The following is a 19,858-nucleotide window of genomic DNA, read 5'->3' as shown; positions in this document are numbered from 1 at the left end:
CGGACGAATTGACGGTTGATGTGATCTAGAAATGTAGATTGTACAGTGCATGATGCTCGATTACCTCATTCGATAATCAGTGCGTATTACTCAGCAATCATCTGCCATTCGGGTCCCTGCCCGGCACGTGCAACCGGCAACCACTATCTAATACATCATGGCTGGACCCAAACACGTGCAGAGTTGGACACATGCCAGACATTGCTGGGATTACTGGACTCTGGCCAGAGCTTGAGACTGCCAGTGTAATCAACAACCGTTATGTACTCAGTAATCGTATAGCCACATGAGCTTTTAGATTTGTACTTAGCTGTTAGTAGTTACCAGCTTGTGTGTGTAAAATGTGAGCATATGACAAACCATTGCTATGAGCATTTTATAATTGTATTATGATATAACTCTTCCGATCTATAGGCAGGAGACAAGTTTATGAATAATAATATTCAGAGTGAGGTAGAACCGGCAAAATGTTTACAGTTGCAAGAGAGGGGTCTAAGCTAGATATTATATTTATGGTCGGATTTGATCATTTTAGCTTGTACAATGTGACCCAGAATTTGTTCAATATTGAACTTTTGGGAAGTTTAAAGAAGAATATCTTAACAACTGCACTGTAGAAACACTAATTGTATCCGCCGTGTTGGCGCCAGATCGACCATAAAAGTCCTTTGAAGACCATCGATGATAATATCAGTGATTGTTCTCAGGTTATTGTCCAATTAAATACACAAACTTAAATTTACCATATAAAATTAAAGCTAATGATGGTCTACCATTTCCTTTCGTTCCTTAAACTATCTTTCTACAACTGCTGATAAAAAGTTAATATTAAAAATTAGCTCCCGGCCTTAATTACTAACCTTTGTTATTTTCTAGACAATGGCCCCGGCCCCATGGAAGACTAGGGTCATACGGTTAACGGTGCTAGAATTTCACACTTAGTGAAAACTAACAGACCATGTAATACTTTATTTTAAGATCCATACACTCCCCACCACAGTAGCACCACAGTAAATAAAGTAGTTAAGTAATAATGAGTCAAGTTTAAGATATTGCAAATCATGGCCTGTGAGATCCAATATCTTAATCTTGGGCCGCCCCTCTCTCACTCTCTTTATCAATTATTTATTTGTTATTTATTTATATTTATTTTACGTGTTTTACGAGGCTTTTTAATTAAGGTTAATTATCATCAACAATCAACACACTCCATGGTTTTTAATTGGGGGCAAGGGATTTGTTCGTAAATAATTGATTTGGCCATTTATTTTTTGGCCAATGGCCATTGATGTTTTAATTGCTGGCTTTCACACCTTTACATTCACATAAACTTTCATGGCCTTGGTAATCTTAACTTATACATCAGTTAAAGGGTTACCGGTGTAGCATTTAAATATTAAATAAGCTTCATTACATTGCCATAACATTGCATAACATCAATGTCATTTACATTCATTGCACTTCATTGACGTCACATAAATAGATGACCTAATTCTGAATCCATTACATCTTTTCTCATCCTTATTGACATTTTGTCTTTTTCAGAGGTTGCTAAAACTAAAAAAATGTAATATGTTGATACTAGATCAGAAATGAGTTACAACATGCTAGGAATAAATATAACAGACCATTACCAAAGATATCATTAAATTGGCACATTTTTAATCCCAGATTTACACCTTCAAATATCGAAGATATAACTAAAAATTATTATTTCAGGAGTTGCATCAGGAAGAGGTAACCTGGAGCATGTGCACGTGAAACCATTCTTGCGGAAAGTTTTCCCTCTAACTAACTGACCATTCCCTCGACTCTAGAGGTAACTTCATTTCTCATTTTGTTGAGAACCTTCTGTAATATATTTGGATGGATACCATTAAGACAAGATTATGATTATCAATTTTATCTTATCCCATTGAAAATTGAATTAACCATTCCCATGGGCCGTTAAGATATGTCAACAGGAAACGCAAAACCGTGTAATATCTGTAGCAAATCGAAAGCCTTGCCAGTCCAGGAAACCTCATACAAACCCTGAAACCCAGGAATCCAACCTCAATACTGCCCTATTAACACGTGTGAGCTGGAGTGAAACTCTAATCTAATTAGGGGTTATCTGGATATCGCCTTTGTTTACGCCGATAGTATCGAGATCACCCGGTTTTTATTTCATGTGTTGATTCGGGATCAGGCGACAGTCCGCCAGCCAACCTTATCACACGATTATCACACGATAAGAATTGTTACTCTAATCTATGTTCCACGTCTAAATCGTGTCAACAGCTCAGATCTGATAGATAAAATGTAGCAATCACAATCACATACAGCGCTGCACATCCCAGACATTATGTTGCACGGTCCGGATATGTCTGGCATGATTTCTGGAATGTTGCCAAGTTGTTGGGTCAATATGTCAGGTCCTGCAAGGAGAGACCTCATCAGTCATCAATCAACAGCTTGGTAGGAATAATAGCTTAAGGGTTAGTTTGGTCTGTGTTACAGCATAGTGACGTCATGACCTCATGAAATGAAATTAGGGGAAAAATAAGATCATCACCCGGAAAACACAGGGTAACACACACACCTCGCTCCTCGGGAATGGAGATGAAATTTAATCGCATTTCAGGCCACGTACCGACGTAAATTGGTGTAAATTTCATCATGATTTCAGTTCAGATGAGCATCAGATGACAACAGGCCCCTATTTTCTAACACTACAGATTATAGAGAAGTAGAGAGAAGTGTAACTTCTGGTGTGTTGTGTTGTTGATGTCATGGTAAAGATATTACGGCTTCCTTGGCCTGGCCGACCATCACATGCTCTCAAACGTTCATCATGTAACAATCTGACTTTGAGTAAAATTTTATATTTTTCAGAGGCGGGCGTGGTCTTTCCGCGCTCTCGTAACGTTTAAAAATCTAATACCTCTCGAGAGATTGCTTTTTGAAGTAACACTAACTGTTGAAATGTTCCGGAGTGAATGATTTCTCTGAACCACGTAACCCTAGTCGTCGCCTCCCTAAATTTATTGGAATGCTGAGTAATAATCACAATATTATACCTGCTCCACAGCAGGAAGAACAGGGCGAGCTCTTTTCCTGGAATCTACCCGGCTAATGATGGTTAAGACAGTCTGTTATTGTAATAGCAATTCTCCCATACGCTATTGTAAACCACGTACATCGAACCGGTGTATACGGTCGTTACGAAGGTAATTTGCTTGCGTCACTACCCTACACAATGGGAATTATAATATATATATTATATATATATATATAGTTTTAATACTTTCAACACTACTATATAACAAATAATTTGAGAATTGATGTAAATAAACGATGCAAAGACTTTCGAAGATCTAATCACAACCGCTTTCTTTTATTGTGTAGAAGTCCAGCCATGAAATATATATATATATATACGTCAATCAGGGAAACTTTGACCTTCATGATGATTGTTCATTATATACGTGTAGGAGCGTCCCTAGGTATATGTGTATACAAAGGGGTGCTCTAGAGAGAGAGAGAGAGAGAGAGAGTGGAGCAGCAACCCTCTCTCACCATACACACTCGTCCCTCAGTGTGGTGATGAGAAACACTGGTCACGTGACCAACATTCAGATCTCAATAACGTCATGACAAAATATAGGTTCCCCGCGCTGTCGGAGCTGGTGTTATAATTGCCCGTGCGGATCTCCTCGTGGTTGTTTCATTACTCGGAGATGGCATGATTACCTACCTCATTTGGGAGGTGGAGGTGGGTTTGTGATTGGTCTAACTCTCTAACATGACTGGGGGATGAGTAGAATGGAAGAAGTGTTGAAAATTTAAATCTGTGGTTGACTAACCTGTGCCATGTGTCATTCGTTGAGTAGAATTACCTGGTGATCTGCAAAGTGATTTGAATCTTTGGAAAAGGTGTTAATTTGGAACATAATTTGAAAATTGTGATAAACGTTCTCGCTTCCTTGCAGAGTAACGACTAGATCATTTTAATCTTCCCACGCCATCACGGTCATCATGCCATTCCATCTGTATAGGCAAAATACCAACATGCCATTCCGTCCGTATCTATCAGGTCGTCACAGTAACAAGACCCCTCAAAATCAGGTCGGGTACTCAAGATTGTTTACAAACATCCCAGGTAGGTTTGAATAATACCTGTAATAGTAATGAATTGCCAATACTCCCAATAGAACGCACAGAAGGATTGTTTGAGTAGGGATGGAGTCATAACATGGGCTGGTGTTTATAAACTCGACCTCCCATGTCGACTGAGTGTCTGGTCTCTGGGGGTATAAGAGGTATTTGAGGTGAGCTGATTGGTGGGCGTGTGTCACGTGGTTGTGGAATGTGGAGGTTGTGGAGTATTGGTCAGGTTGCAGTATTTGAGTGAGGGTTTTTAAAGAGATGTGGTCTAGTTCATGCTAAGAGGAATTTATCGGTTTTTCCGTGAATCTAGAATATTTGGTAAAGAGGCCGAGTATTTATTTTACCTACAGTCTACATTTCATACCATTTTCTTAAAAGATGCTCAACAGCAAATGTATAGTTTTTGTAATGTCCTTCATAAAAATTACAAAACTTAGACACGGTTATCTTATCTTTATAAAAAAAAACCGGTCAAACTGGTAATACGAAGATTACAATTTCTCAGAATTCCTTATCACAAACTTCTAATACCATTTTACCTGTCATTAAAGCCTTATCTATTGTATAATATTCAATTACATCCGAAGTGATTACGTTTTAAGAGGAAGATATCAACCTTTCTTCCTCCCTACATTTTCCACATTTATAATATTCCGGCTCCTTTGGGCTAGAAATACTGAGTATCTCCCAACAATCAACATGTCTATGATCATGATATTATAATACTATGACGTGGGAATAATACAAAGAATGCCGAGCATTTCCAGGCTTAGAGCGACAACAATAAACATCTCCACCGCCGTATGAACTAAAGTCAATCCCATGACATGGCCGTCATCCAACAACCATGCACTGGGTCAAATGTATTTAATGCTTGTCCGACATAATGCATATTATGAGGGCCAAGAGCGACAACAATAAGCATCTCCACCGCCCAAAGAACTCTAGTCAATCTCATGGCCATCATCCAACAACCATGCACCGAGGAATATTTAATGCTTGAGTGCTCGATTTTGGGATACGCCCTTCTCGCCTGCCATGCTGAATCTGTAAATGTTTACAATAAGATGTACTATAATACACTACTTCGCACGTTACAGCTACAGTCACGCTTGTTGCAAACGGAATAATTCGGCGGTTTAAAAAAATTATGTTATCATGCGGCGATGAGACGAGTTGTGTGGTGATTCTAGTGTACTGGTGGAGATTGGAGACAATGGTGATTGTTCTCAATCGAAAGTGCAATTAACGATTTAAAGATAATCAACATCGGTGTGTATGTTCTGTACTTATTTTTGTAGTAGTGGTCACATGGAGCGTTTTTCGAGCATAATTGATATATTTTTCTCATTTAAAAAAGTTGCAAGCAATTTCGCGTGGTATGGTAATAACTAGAAAAATCTACAATATTCTGCATTTTGCAGGTTCAAAAAGTTGGACTGACGTCAAATCTGAACTATTAACTGGTTAATTTAATGCTTCAGTCTGCAGTTTAAATGGGTGGCCAAATTGGTGCTCAAATAATATATGCAGTTGAATAACTTTAGCACATAATCTCTTAATAGACCTTTTGAAATAAGTACTTGATAATGGACCTCACAAACCCCAAATAACAGAGCCACCCTTTTAGTCGGTCTTTAAGAGTGGCCAGGTTGGGCAGAACCACTCTACAAATATAATCCCTACCCGGCAAGCTGTAGATATTATCATCCGCTAAAACACTTTAATGAGAGTTATCATTATGATTGCAGGTTGTGTCGTAGGGCGGTTTAATATCCCACCCCCCTTTGATATCTCAGGCCCTTGTCGTAGAAAGATTTAAAGATTGACCTGGTGGGAGGTTTTATGTAATGATATGTAATGGGAATGACAGGTACTTGGTTTGTGAGATTTGGCCTCATGCCAAAATTTCACTGTCAAATATAATATCCGATCAAGCTGCAAATTTAAAAGCTTCCATTAGGATCTTCACTCGCATAAACCATATAATTTAAATATGTCGGGGTTGTCTTTATGAATTAACGCGTTCAATGAACATGGCAATTCAACAACACGACCTTTTAGTCAAATGAAACCCATTAGCTAGCAATTAGATGTCTAGGGATCATAAAAATCAAAACGATGTTAGAGTTATAACTTTTAGTGCCAGCAGTAGTATTCAGATCTTTAGATGAAAGGCCTCATTTTGACTCCCAATTTATTGAAATTGTTAAATTGCTTTACCTGCTTTACCTGCTATCCTTTCCCCGAAATTATTGTAATTGACCAAATCAAGATACCGACCCAAAATCATAGATACCGTAATTCCAAGAAATCGATGCTAAATAGTTGTACAAATGACTGCACGAGCACCACGTGATACTTAAGCAATTCAACCAGCACGTTTAGAAATTGAGGGGGGCTCACCAACATATATCTCCCAATCATTCCTGCAACTATACCAGTTTATAGCGGCAAAATACAGCTCAGACCCCCCCTCTCCCCTGTTCCTACCATATAGGAAACAGTTGCAGCGCTGCTAGTTGTCAATTAGCCGTGCAGACAAGCCACCAGTACGGGTATGTAGAGAAATTAGGATGCCAATAAAGCGGCTTACTGTCTTGCTGCGTCTGGTAACTGAACTGAAATGCAGGAATAGTGAATACCACCAAAAACATATTGCCGGCTCGGTAATATCACCACATTGTCATTCACCAAGGTTAGATGTGCTTTAGGAGGGACACGAAAGTTTTTTGATTGTAGAGATTTGACTGGTTGATATTTGAGTAGGCATTTAGCAATTTGACAGCCAAATCACTCTCCATTGCGACTCAAATATAGCGAAACTAGTCCAATAAACTTGGTTCGTTTCATGTAACCTAGACAGCTCATGCAATTACAACTTTAGGATGGGAACTGTCAAGCAAGAGATCTGCAAAGAAACTGCCATTACGCTGCTTTCCTGTCTCCCTCTCATTAAACACAGTATATTGGATTGGAACTTAGTTCACCTCTCAGTTCCTCTCTCTGAAACGGAGAAATTCCCGGCATTCCGCACGTGTCTCATGACAGACACACATTATAGCGGACGTGAGGTGGCCTCCGTGAACCCCATTAGATACACGACTCTAGTTTTAATGAGATGGGGTGTTGTAATGAGCTATATCTACTCTCTAGGGGGATATAGGTTTATACTCACGTTTATTGGGCTCCGTCACGTGGATCAGCGAAATTAGGGGTCTTGTCTCACTGCCAGCTGGCATTGCCCACTATGATAATTTGTAAAGATTGGGAAAGGTTTTAGTGATGGTAACAGTAATATTGTATCACTATTTTTCCTACTGTTGACTGTTGAGGTATCACATGTAGTATGGCCCCGTTAATATACGGTAGTATATTGGGACAATCTAAACTCTCCGGCCTATTCGACGATCTAATACCTTAACAAAAGATTTCAACCGTCCAGTTTACAACCAACATTTATTATTATAAAAATTATTACTATAAATATAATAGTAATGATCATTGAACAACATGAAATTTATTTGACCGTACCTGACCGATATCACATTGTTCTGGATCCCATGATAACAATAAATTTGCCACTATGAGACATGGCCCCGAGACATTGAGGTCGAGGCGATAAAATTAAACCTTGCCGAAATATAACTATCTAGCATCGGTTGCTACGAAAATTTACCGTTTTAATAGCAATGATTTTATCCGCACCTGTGAATGGTTATAGTTGATAAATGACTACTCACTACATTGGGGTGAGTTGCCGGTTTATATATTTAAAGGTGCAATCAAGTAAGTCTAACTGCTGGTTACTATATTTCGATTAAATATTGCACTTCTAGAATCTAGAGTTAAACCTATACCATGTTCAACTGCCTGCAGAGTGCAGAGTTTATCTTGCAGCGGCATTTAATGTGTCACGTGAGTAAGGTTCTCTTTGATAGAGATAGACACTTTAGATGGTTCCTTGAGCGGAATATGGGAAAACAAACTTAAAGAGGAGCGGTTTAAGTCCTGCGGCCCGTTTGAAAATAGTGAGATTGATTTCCTGGACCTTTAAATGTGTTTTATGAGTAAATTTGGACATGGGAGCTCAGGAAGTAAATGGTTAATGCCTGAGAAAAAATATTTTCTGCCATGGTTAAGCTATTGTCGTGTCTGCATCTGCAGTACTTAGGTACTGTAGGTTCTTAAATAGCATGGGAGGCCAAGGTTGGTAAAAAAGTTTTGTTCTGAAATCTGAACAAGGGTTTGTTTTCAGTATCTACATTATACATGTAATTACCACAGATACAGAATTCTGAATTTTGTCCCTACGCTAGGGATAACATGTTTAAACGCTTTATGTGACGGGAGCATGTGTATGTTTTGGGTAGTTGACTGTTTATTGTTAAATTTAAGATCAAACTGCTTACACCCTCATTGAATACTTTGATTAAGAATAATTTAATAGCTTTGGTCAGGACTCATGGACAGTGTCAAATGTTATATTCTAAAATTTTAAAGTGAATGCATAATATTCAAACATTCCTTTGTCCACTATTTGATCAAGATGTACGTGTGTGCTTGGATAAGTTGAGTTTTGAGTTATTAAATTGTGGACCAAGCTGTATGTACAGCCTCATGAAACAATTAAAACTATTATCCAATAACTAAATAGTTTTGGTTAGGACTTATGAGCTGCTTATTAAAACAAAGGTTTTACATTTAAACCATTAAATTCAAGATATATTATTCAAACATTTGAGCAGGGGGACAGCGAAATTTTGTATAAGTCAACTCTTAGATTTAAAATAGCAATATTAAAATATCGCTTTGTGTTGTCACATTCGAGGCGTTATTTTATCTCATCGTGACGAATTGTTTATAAACAATAATGTAAATATTATCGTCATGATATTATAGCACAAATTTTATGATAATTCTCTTTGGAACCATCTTCTGGAAAAACATCTACAGTAAGGTTGCCAAATGTCTTGGGGAAGGCAAATTGCACAGTAGATCAAAAAGCCTGGTTAACCGAGGTACAATATTAGATAAATAGTCTACTTATAAAACCAGTAGTTAGGGGTAGAAAATCATGCCCGGTTATTGGAATGTCCGGTAAATTTTGGTGTTTTCAACTTTACGGTGTATTAGCTGCTGCATTCCCAAACTGCAAATCCTTTGAAGTCTGGCCATCACATCTATTTATAGTTAGCGTCTTCCCGCCAACTCACCTCCTATCGGCGCTGGGATACGCCTCACGTGACCAGAGTTTCAGCCAATAATGTCTCCTCATCACGTCACGTGACCCAGCAGTTTGCTTGGCTGCTCTTTCCCGCGGTTACAGGGTTTCCTGTAATGTCTGGTTATGTTGCTTGCTCACGTGTGCACTCAGTAGGCAACAATAACCACCCACCAACAAAAACAAGTGGGTAAAGTCACGTGGTCTCAGTGTTCCAATCGGCACTGCCGGTTCCATTGTTTATGGAGAGGATTCCTTTGTATGTCCACTACCTGCGCTAAACCAACAAGCAGCGTAACCCGTACCTGTGTAAACGAAAGTAGTTATAATACTGATACACCGATGACGCAACTTTAACTCTGAGACTCTCGTGTGATATTCATTCCGGCGGATGGCTACCACTTTATCCTTCTGTGGGCAGTGGTTTTATGCTCTATTCGGTTATCTTTAGAGTTTAAACTTTATTCCAGCTTATGTGGCATCATGGATAGCCAACTGTTTCACGATGGTGGCTTTTATTTCTAGCGTTAGTCATGACCATATTATGATGGTTAAGTCTTGAAACTCATTTTTGTAGCCGCTAGGACGGCAGAATCTTGGAATTTGTACACGAGTAGTTCCACCCTCCCCACTAATATGAAGTAATGCTGAATCTACAACCCCACCCTGGCACGTGATTTATTATATACCAGTTCTGGCGAACAACGTGGTTGCATTTCAAACTTCTCCGGAAGGCGTTCTACTCACAGATGTTATTGTCTGTGGTATGGTAGGTATGCTGCAGCGAATTCTTCGGAAAATACCAAGCTCTTCTCAATAACTATGTTACTGTTCTTAATAATTCTCTAACAGTTCTCTATAAATTCATGGCATTGTTACTCAGCTAATTGGCCCAGCTCAAATGTAGTGGTATTACAAAGAAATGAACAAAAGAAGTCTTCTCAGGGCGATCACGCGATCTTTAGGGACAGTAAACTTTGTTTACAATTCTATTATAATGTTTGCATGCCACCCGGTGCATACTAAATTCTAAATTCCTTGCATTCCCCAACAAAGTCGTCTAACCATCAATAAATACGTGATTTCTCAAATACCTACGGGATTTTCTAAAAGCACATACTTGATGTCTTGATAGATCACAAGCCGTGACTTCATTCAAATTGTAAGTTAAATTTTAGAGTTTGGATTTCATCTCAGTCTGAACTAATTACTAAATTCTTAGATCCTGAAATTCCTGAACATATTCAGTCATCCGACTTTCTTCCTAAATTAAAAAAACCTGATTTTTCGAGAATTTCCATAGGTATAAGCACATACGTGATAAATGGCTGTCCCAGAATTCATCCAAACGGAAAGTTAATCAAGCGTTTGGATTTCATCCCAGTCAAGCGTAATAAAACCGTCTGAAACGCCACCACACCCTCCATCGCTGCCTCGACAACAGCTGTGACAATTTTCTCGCCCCCTCATTGGACCGGGTCTGAAGCTAAAGTGCTTTGATTGGTCGTCAGCTGGGAGACAGATGGTATACAATGGTTTAGTGGATATAATAAAGTTAGATTGAACCTATGTACCTCCTCGGAAGTGTAATTTATAAACCAGCTAGCACCAAAGTTTAAGTCACAACCAAACACGTCTTTTCACGGCTATTCGACATGGTAATTTAATAGCTTCTCAGTTTCTTCTTGGTCCGGTAATTCCAGTTGTTTTCAGGCAAGGGTGCTGAAATAAGGATGATGTTAGAAATCAATTGAAAGAAAATTTAGACAAGACGTTCTAATCGAATAAAGTTTGGGACCATTCATTGTGCGTTTAAATTGTTCAAACGTGACCCTGACGTGGTTTTTCCTACACGGAGGGTACACAACACATGTGCTTAAAAATTAGCACTTTTTTCGTGGTACTGAGCGGCTAGAATACGGTATTACGTATTGAAACTGTAACATATTTAGTACATATAGCCAGATTTCTACTTTCTCTAGTATAAGTCTTTAAGCAATGATTTGCGGATATGTTTCAAATCAACCTCATCGAAGCACCGTGAGAATATCTGGCTACAGCCGATGAAAATAGACGAAGCATGCGACCGTTGTATTATGGCGTAGAGTTGGTCTGCCATTTACGCGGGAAGCTGGCATCATTCCCGCGAAAAGTTTCCAGAATCTCACATGTAGACAATCCAATCGAATCAAACCGCTCTTTCCCTAGGCCCCGTGATGTAGTCACCTATTCTCAGTGGCTATTATTTCTCCTTCTGACTTCTGATTGGCTGCCTACCTTTTGATCTGGGACATGGCCAGAGAATATATTGATGACATAATCACGAATCAGGATTGCATTAAAATTCCCTCGTGAGCCTGTCGTTGCTAGGGAAACCACTTTAACACTAATTCTAATATGTCACGTGAACAGGGTGGATTTGTTTGTAAACACTATGTCGTCATGTTAACAGAATTCTTTGCATATTTATGATCGGCCGCTTAAAATCAAAAGTTCTAACCGTTGCCTTGGATAATGAGTTAAAAGTCGTTATGTGATTTATAATCCGCCACCTCTCCCATCATTTAGTGACTGAAATTACTCTTACAGATAAACGAGACCCTATTTCCGTCGCAATCAGTTACCATAGCCCTTACCAAGGCTCTAAAATCCAATTTGAAACCGCCGGGGTTTAAATATAGTGTGTAAAAAAACTACTATTCGTCGGAGTAACGTGATGCCTACACTTACAGGGGATTGTTGAACACGTACGTGTATTTCTCACTGTGACGAGTCTGCTGTGACCTATGTTGGTCACTTGGTCATGTATATGACTGCTCCTGAAGAGGCGATTGAATAATTCTCACATTTGTTACATGACTGTGCTGCAATTCGAGGAAATATAACATAAATCATACCAGCAGCAGCAGCATCTGGGGCCAATGTGCGTTTAGACTTTGGATTAATGTGATTATGATATAATGATATGTACTAGGTACAAATGATGATAACGCACCCGCCGCTGCTAAAGTCACGAACAAAGTTAAATTTATTAAGTTTCTCGGTAAAATACAGCAATCCTTAAAATTAAATACGTCCGTATAAGAAGATAAATCTTGATCGAACCACCTTTGTGTTTAGAAAAACGTGTTAGAGAGAGCGTTTTTAAAAGCGATTCACATCACTGTATTCCCTAGAGTAGTGTCATAGCAAAAAAATCAACTTTTGGATTTTGTCAATGGTGTATCCTGTTATTTTGTGGTATTACGTGGTTACCTAGCTTTTATCTTTCTTTCCTAATGCATGTGGGAAAACATTAAATGAAAAATAAAAACCAGCTGCAGTTTATCATGTGAGTAATTTTGTCCTCCGAGCAAAAAGGAAATGGTCACAATCACATACACCCTTATCGCTTTTAATGAATGATGTGAGTTCTATTAGAAATGCCACCATTAAATATTATGTTGTATGGGAAATATGGCACAATTTGACCATAAAATCGTTTCGCTCTTCTACTTTATTTAACTGATCGACTGACAGGTAGTTATAGTATCTCCGGAAAGGTCCATTATTTATGTAGAACAATATGTACCAATGTACCTTTTGTTATGTACGGGAGTACCCGCACAGGAATTGGTCCTTGTGCACTGTGCAGATCCTTTACATTTGACAGCGAAGTTTAATACAAGATGGTTATATGGAAAATATGGTGTCATAGTGTGCGAGAACAAAAGCCCGTATTTCTACAGAATAGAGATCGAGTTCTGTTCCTCTCCGCGGAATAAAAACGTTCACAGAAGTAATATAATTTCCAAAGAATCGGCTGTAGGCTATGTTATTACTCACTCCTCAAGTTGGGCGGAGGCCATCGTTCTACTGTATTGGTCCACTGCCACAAGTCTTGTAGCGTTCTCTCATAACACGTATTATGTATGGTGTACACTTCATATTACATCGAGTTTGCATAAATGTGATATAGGATATTTAGAATTACTATCCCCCATTCGCTGGCAGAAGTTGGCTCCTGAGGCTGATTGGGCTACGCTCTACTTTGTACACGGAACTAATTTTATTACTCTATTAGCAAGCGTTGTTGTTGTGCAAGCAATATATGAGAAATATTATATAATTGGATATATGCCAATTTCCTCCCCACTGCAAGGCCTGTTGGAAGGGTTTTGGAATGAATATGTTAGAAAATTTAGTTCCAAAGAGCTTTGCTACATCTTCCCCTAAATCGAAGTCAAATACTCAATACTAATTTAAGAATTACTTTCTAGGAGCCGAAAGAAGCATTAAGACCTGCCAGAGAAGATGATGGGATACGACTTGTTGCAGACTTGCTACGATATTCTCATCTCCTTGTTTGGATGTGACGAGAAGTCAGTTTCATAAATATGTCTGACCATTTAGCTTTTATCGAGCAGACGTTACTGTTTAAGACTCTTCCGAGATGGCGGGCCTTTTAAGTCAAGATATAACGACAGTTTTGCACTTTTGATGAGATAATATTGAACATATTGAAATATTGTATGTTTTAATTTCTAGTTTAGTAATACAAAAATATCGCTGTTTCCTTTTGCTCAATTCTGATAAGTTTTCAGGAAAAAGTTGATATGAATTATGTAGTGAAGAATAGCATTTCGATAAATAAAATCATGTTATGTCAATGACAATCAATCCGAGTTGCACTGGTCAGAAAGCAATACAGAGGGTTTTGCTATTATATATGGACACGTTCATTTGAGTTTGAGGATATTGGTAAACAAAAATATGGTTTTTACGATAGTGCATGTGGTTTGCAACTCATTACTGTGTTTAGTATATATACACTCAAAATGTCATTTTAGTCAAATATCATTGCATTAATAGGACATTATTGCTAACGGTGGGCGTGTGTCAAGTCCTGCTAAAGTCACTTAAATTTATTGACCAAAAAACAGCGGAGAAGGCGTACAATACGGACATAGGCGACTTGACGGACGCTGGCCGAATAGGGGACATAGGGGATTGGGTTAATAATATGGCAAGGCGGACATGAGGCGGACATTAAGTAGGAGTGGCATACCTCAAAGTGCTAAAATACTTGAATTTTTGTGTTATAAGTATATCTGTTTTTTTGTCCGTCGGACCCGATTTTTTAATTCGGGACAAATCATGCGACAAATCACGACAAAAATTGGTAGAATGGATGCCGCTCGCTCCTCCTGTACTCTTCCGTCCTGCCTTATCGGCATGGTTCGCTAGATCATCGTAAAGCAGTTTTCCTCTTGTACCCTCCTCACGCATTCTATCAGCACCTTTGTACTCTCCTATCGATTCTCTAATCTTCACTCCTCAACAGCAGTCCTTATTTCGGCTTTGGTATTCGTCCTGGGTACTCCAGCTTTCTACTTCTGCCTCTTATCTCAACCCTTCCAGTCAGGAACCGAGTGATCCTCTCGCATTCTCATCGGTTCCGCAAGTGCCACAAAAATCGCCTTACCTCAAAACCCCAATTCGTTCCTACTTCTTCAATAAAGGTTAGTTCTTGCCTAATTCTCAGTCCTCCTCAGTCCTCCTCCTCCTCCTCCTCCTCTTCCCTCTCAGTCATCCTCCTCAGCCATCCTCCTCAGTCCTCCTCCTCAGTCCTCCTCCTCCTGGGTCCTCCTCCTCCTCTTCATCCTCCTCCTCTTCCACCTCGGTCCTCAGTCCTCCTCCTCCTGGGTCCTCCTCCTCATCCTTCTCATCAGTCCTCCTCCTCCCCAGTCCTCTCCCAGTCCCCCTCCTTCTCCTCCTCCTATTCAGTCCTCCTCCTCCTCCTCCTCAGTTCTGCTCAGTCCTTCTTCTCATTTCTCCTAAGTCCTCCTCCTGAGTCCTCCTCCTGAGTCCTCCTCCTGAGTCCTCCTCCTCTTCCTTCTGAGTCCTCCTCCTGAGTCCTCCTCCTCCTCCCTCTCAGTCATCCTCCTCAGTCATCCTCCTCAGCCATCCTCCCCAGCCATCCTCCTCAGCCATCCTCCTCAGTACTCCTCAGTCCTCCTCCTTCTCAGTCATCGTCAGTCCTCCTCCTCAGTCCTCCTCCTCCTCCTCCTGGGTCCTCCTCCTCCTCCTCCTGGGTCCTCCTGGGTCTTCCTGATCCTCCCCAGTCCTCTTCCTCCTCCCCTCCTCAGTCCTCCTCCTACTCTTCCTCCTCGTCCTCAGTCTTCCTCATCAGTCCTCAACAGTTCTCCTCCTACTCTTCCTCCTCGTCCTCAGTCTTCCTCATCAGTCCTCAACAGTTCTCCTCCTCCCCAGTCCTCCTCCTCCTGGGGCCTTTTCCTGGGTCCTCCTCCTGGGTCCTCCTCCTCCTGGGTCCTCCTCGACTCCTCCTGGGTCCTCCTCCTCCTCCTCAGTCCTTCTCCTCCTCATACATAGGTGGACATAGGCGGACATAGGCGGACATTTATGGACACCTAAATTGCTAAATAAAATGTTCAATTTTTGCTGTTATAGGGGATCATGTTTTTTGTCCGTTCGGTACCCTATATTTTCAAAACAGACAAAAAATAGAGCGGACAAAAATGGACAAAAACGGACAAAAATGGAAATAACATTTAGATGCTTCCTCCTCCTACTCTTCCTCCTCCTCCCCCTGGGTCTTCCTGATCTTCCTCAGTCCTCTTCCTCCTCCCCTCCTCAGTCCTCCTCCTACTCCTCCTCCTCGTCCTCAGTCCTCCTCATCAGTCCTCAACAGTCTTCCTCCTCCCCAGTCCTCCTCCTCCTCCTGGGTCCTCCTCCTGGGTCCTCCTCCTCCTCTTCATCCTCCTCCTCTTCCTCCTCAGTCCTCAGTCCTCCTCCTTCTCAGTCATCGTCAGTCCTCCTCCTCAGTCCTCCTCCTCCTCCTGGGTCCTCCTCCTCCTCCTCCTGGGTCCTCCTCCTCCTCCTCCTGGGTCCTCCTGGGTCTTCCTGATCCTCCCCAGTCCTCTTCCTCCTCCCCTCCTCAGTCCTCCTCCTACTCTTCCTCCTCGTCCTCAGTCTTCCTCATCAGTCCTCAACAGTTCTCCTCCTACTCTTCCTCCTCGTCCTCAGTCTTCCTCATCAGTCCTCAACAGTTCTCCTCCTCCCCAGTCCTCCTCCTCCTGGGGCCTTTTCCTGGGTCCTCCTCCTGGGTCCTCCTCCTCCTGGGTCCTCCTCGACTCCTCCTGGGTCCTCCTCCTCCTCCTCAGTCCTTCTCCTCCTCATACATAGGTGGACATAGGCGGACATAGGCGGACATTTATGGACACCTAAATTGCTAAATAAAATGTTCAATTTTTGCTGTTATAGGGGATCATGTTTTTTGTCCGTTCGGTACCCTATATTTTCAAAACAGACAAAAAATAGAGCGGACAAAAACGGACAAAAATGGACAAAAACGGACAAAAATGGAAATAACATTTAGATGCTTCCTCCTCCTACTCTTCCTCCTCCTCCCCCTGGGTCTTCCTGATCTTCCTCAGTCCTCTTCCTCCTCCCCTCCTCAGTCCTCCTCCTACTCCTCCTCCTCGTCCTCAGTCCTCCTCATTAGTCCTCAACAGTCTTCCTCCTCCCTGGTCCTCCTCCTCCTCCTGAGTCCTCCTCCTGGGTCCTCCTCCTGGGTCCTCCTCCTCCTCTTCATCCTCCTCCTCTTCCTCCTCAGTCCTCAGTCCTCCTCCTCATCCTTCTCCTCAGTCCTCCATCCTCCTCCTCAGTCCTCCCCCAGTCCCCCTCCTCCTCCTCCTATTCAGTCCTCCTCCTCCTCCTTCTCAGTCCTCCTCAGTCCTCCTCCTCCTCCTCCTCCTCTTCCCTCTCAGTCATCCTCCTCAGCCATCCTCCTCAGTCCTCCTCCTCAGTCCTCCTCCTCCTGGGTCCTCCTCCTCCTCTTCATCCTCCTCCTCTTCCACCTCGGTCCTCAGTCCTCCTCCTCCTGGGTCCTCCTCCTCATCCTTCTCATCAGTCCTCCTCCTCCCCAGTCCTCTCCCAGTCCCCCTCCTTCTCCTCCTCCTATTCAGTCCTCCTCCTCCTCAGTTCTGCTCAGTCCTTCTTCTCATTTCTCCTAAGTCCTCCTCCTGAGTCCTCCTCCTGAGTCCTCCTCCTGAGTCCTCCTCCTCTTCCTTCTGAGTCCTCCTCCTGAGTCCTCCTCCTCCTCCCTCTCAGTCATCCTCCTCAGTCATCCTCCTCAGCCATCCTCCCCAGCCATCCTCCTCAGCCATCCTCCTCAGTACTCCTCAGTCCTCCTCCTTCTCAGTCATCGTCAGTCCTCCTCCTCAGTCCTCCTCAGTCCTCCTCCTCCTCCTGGGTCCTCCTCCTCCTCCTCCTGGGTCCTCCTGGGTCTTCCTGACCCTCCCCAGTCCTCTTCCTCCTCCCCTCCTCAGTCCTCCTCCTACTCTTCCTCTTCGTCCTCAGTCCTCCTCATCAGTCCTTAACAGTTCTCCTCCTCCCCAGTCCTCCTCCTCCTGGGGCCTTTTCCTGGGTCCTCCTCCTGGGTCCTCCTCCTCCTGGGTCCTCCTCGACTCCTCCTGGGTCCTCCTTCTCCTCCTCAGTCCTTCTCCTCCTCCTCCTCAGTCCTTTTCCTCCTCTTCCTCCTCCTCCTGGGTCTTCATGATCCTTCTCCTCCCTCTCAGTCATCCTCCTCAGTCATCCTCCTCAGTCATCCTCCTCAGCCATCCTCCTCAGCCATCCTTCTCAGCCATCCTCCTCAGTACTCTTCAGTACTCTTCAGTCCTCAAAATGTTTGTCCGCTAATGTCCACCAATGTCCGCTAATGTCCACCAATGTCCATCCAAGTCCGCCAATGTCCGTCCGGGTCCGCCAATGTCCGTACGAGTCCGCCAATGTCCGTCCGAGTCCGCCAATGTCCGTCCGAGTCCGCCAATGTCCGTCCGTGTCCGCCAATGTCCCAAAAAACACGTCCGTTGTCTCATAGAATCCAAAAAGGACAGGACATAGGCGGACATAGACGGACATGACACCCCCCCCATTAATTGACATTAATTGACATTAATTGACATTAATTGACATTAATATGTCTTGAAATTTGAGATTATCATTATTCGATAAATATTCAAGATATTCACGTCTATGTAAGTTAGACCGGTTCAAAAAAACAAAATGTCCTTGAATAATTATGAGTATGTTCTTATCTGTTGATCCTTAGGTTTAAAGACCACCAAAAAAAATTTCAGCTTCCAAGTCTTCCATCTTCGGTCCCCACCGGCCACGCCCATATTTTATTGGTTTCTTATACAGGTAAAATATCTAGAATCGGCTTTTTTAGTATGAAGGAGTAATGTTAGCTGTTTAAGATTCGTTATTCAAATATAAATGTCATGAAGGCATTTCGTTTAATGTGGGTTTTAAGTTCTGATGATGTTGAGAACCACGCCCTTGGATGGCCAGGCCCATTTAAGAAAATTAAATTTCGGGAAACCGTATTATTTTAGTTTTATTGTTTAATGATCTGAATTTTTTTCACATTTCACATTTCCATATGTGATAGTAGTGAATAAATTGATGATATAAACGTTCTAAAGTGCTAAAAATATGGTAGAACTACATAATCTCTGGTCGAAAAATATCGTGTCAATTAATGTCAGTATTCCAAAATTTTGCAAAACTGACATTGACATTAATTGACATTAATTGACATTAATTGACATTAATTGACATTAATTGACATTAATTGACGTTGCATTCCCCCCATAGTGGCTTAATTTTGACTTCTATTAACCTAGCACGTTCAGAAGTTCTGAACATTAGCCACGTAACCCATACTCCCATATGCACCGCTCAGAAAGAAAATCTATTGTTGTTAGGCACTATAATGTTTCAAATGTCACATTTTGTGTGACTTAGTTAACTGCAGTTACCTAATTATCATTCCTTGGTCTGAAATATAGTAAATTAGGTCAATCTAACAATTATGATACAACATTGGTTAATGGGCACGGATCGAACGGTTACATGGCAATATTTGGGTAACTTTGTCACACTCATGATACCATACCTCTATTCTACTGTGAGGTGTCCTAAAAACCCTTTCAACTAATTATTTGATGGTTGCTCTACCAATCATAGCCCTAAAATATGTTGTTCTGAATAGTTAGCTAATACAGGCACTCGGTTATTGGGAAATGAGGTTAATTCTGTCACAATATATGAAATTTAAAATTTTGGGCGAATTATTTATATCTGATTTTGGTTTGAAAGGCGGGAAAATTTTATATGATGACAATGTAGTTGATGCAAGTTAAGATCAGTTGACGTTTACATTGTCACAAAAAAGTATACGAAATCGTAAATAGATTAAAAACAATGATTATAGAATGAAATAGTCTCTTATAATAACTCTTATAATAACTGATGTGACAAAGTAAACATGTCTTGCCCCTATTTTGAAGATCTATATTCTATACCTCTATTAGAATATTGTCCAGAACATCAGAGCTTAAGTTTAACAATTTTAGGTTAAATTTGTCAAAGTCACTAAAAATGTGACAAAATTAACTTTTCATGCCCCAACAATTT

The 19,858-nt window shown here is 41.3% G+C and overlaps 1 protein-coding gene and 1 long non-coding RNA gene across 3 annotated transcripts in view; one reads left to right on the top strand and one right to left on the bottom strand.

Annotated features, from left to right (window-relative positions):
* The window catches only part of LOC134814150 (uncharacterized), a 43,734-nt gene extending 29,861 nt beyond the window's left edge, over window positions 1-13,873 (top strand). The window contains exons 4-5 of the long non-coding RNA XR_010160105.1: window positions 1,720-1,819; window positions 13,636-13,873. This is a non-coding gene — a long non-coding RNA (uncharacterized LOC134814150). The remainder of the gene's footprint in view (window positions 1-1,719; window positions 1,820-13,635) is intronic.
* LOC134814043 (serine/arginine-rich splicing factor 2-like) overlaps window positions 1-19,858 on the bottom strand; it is a 94,953-nt gene that overhangs the window by 57,628 nt on the left and 17,467 nt on the right. The window lies entirely within an intron of this gene.

The sequence above is a fragment of the Bolinopsis microptera genome, chromosome 4, assembly GCF_026151205.1.
Source record: "Bolinopsis microptera isolate Bmic1 chromosome 4, MBARI_Bmic_1.0, whole genome shotgun sequence".
Taxonomy (NCBI): domain Eukaryota; kingdom Metazoa; phylum Ctenophora; class Tentaculata; order Lobata; family Bolinopsidae; genus Bolinopsis; species Bolinopsis microptera.
The sequence above is the reverse complement of the archived record's forward strand: the minus strand, read 5'-3'. Positions and strand labels throughout refer to the sequence as shown.